The 632-nt window shown below is 64.4% G+C and overlaps 1 protein-coding gene across 2 annotated transcripts in view; it reads right to left on the bottom strand.

Moving 5' to 3' along the window:
- The window catches only part of STARD3 (StAR related lipid transfer domain containing 3), a 13,615-nt gene that overhangs the window by 1,033 nt on the left and 11,950 nt on the right, over nt 1-632 (bottom strand). The window lies entirely within an intron of this gene.

Genomic DNA, 632 nt, shown 5'->3' with positions numbered 1-632 from the left:
GGCGGGGAGCCGCTCCAGGGGCACGGAGGGATGACTGGCCAACTATCCCGGGGGTCAGGCAGGCTCAGGACACTCCCCTCCCCTGGGATTGGGGTGGTGCAGCACAGATCTTTTCCTGGAGCAGGTTTTCCCTCGGACACAGGAGCAGGAAAAGCTCGAGGCCGCTGCTCCAGGGGCCATTTCGGCCGCTTCCCGACAGCAGCTCCGGACCCAAACACGAACACGTGCGGAATCCTCCCTCCCCCAAGGAGCAGGAAGGGATGAGCCACGGGCTATAAATACTCGTGCAGGGCCGAAGGGTAGATCGAGGAGCTGCGGAGGGGTCTGGGCGCTGGCAGAGCCCCTCGGGAAGGCGCTGGGAGCACTTGGGGGTTATTAATAGCTTGGCATTCCTTCCACGGCGCAGGCGGCGCCGGGAGCGCTCGGCCCGGGAAGCACAAGGAACCTCTTTTCTTTCCGAGCCCCACCACGGGGGGTTTGGTATCCCCCCAAAACCTGCCCGTGATGGGCGCCAGATCCACGAAAGGAAAACACACCCCTGGCACAACGGGGCGGGAAGGGCACGCTCTGCTCTCGGCGCTTCCCAAACCTTTCCCGAAGCGTTTGGCAAGACAGGCAGGAGCCGCTGGGCT

Source organism: Corvus brachyrhynchos, unplaced genomic scaffold (assembly GCF_000691975.1).
Source record: "Corvus brachyrhynchos isolate BGI_N302 unplaced genomic scaffold, ASM69197v1 scaffold30, whole genome shotgun sequence".
In the NCBI taxonomy this organism is placed as follows: Eukaryota; Metazoa; Chordata; class Aves; order Passeriformes; family Corvidae; genus Corvus; species Corvus brachyrhynchos.
This window is presented reverse-complemented; position numbering and strand designations above follow the sequence as displayed.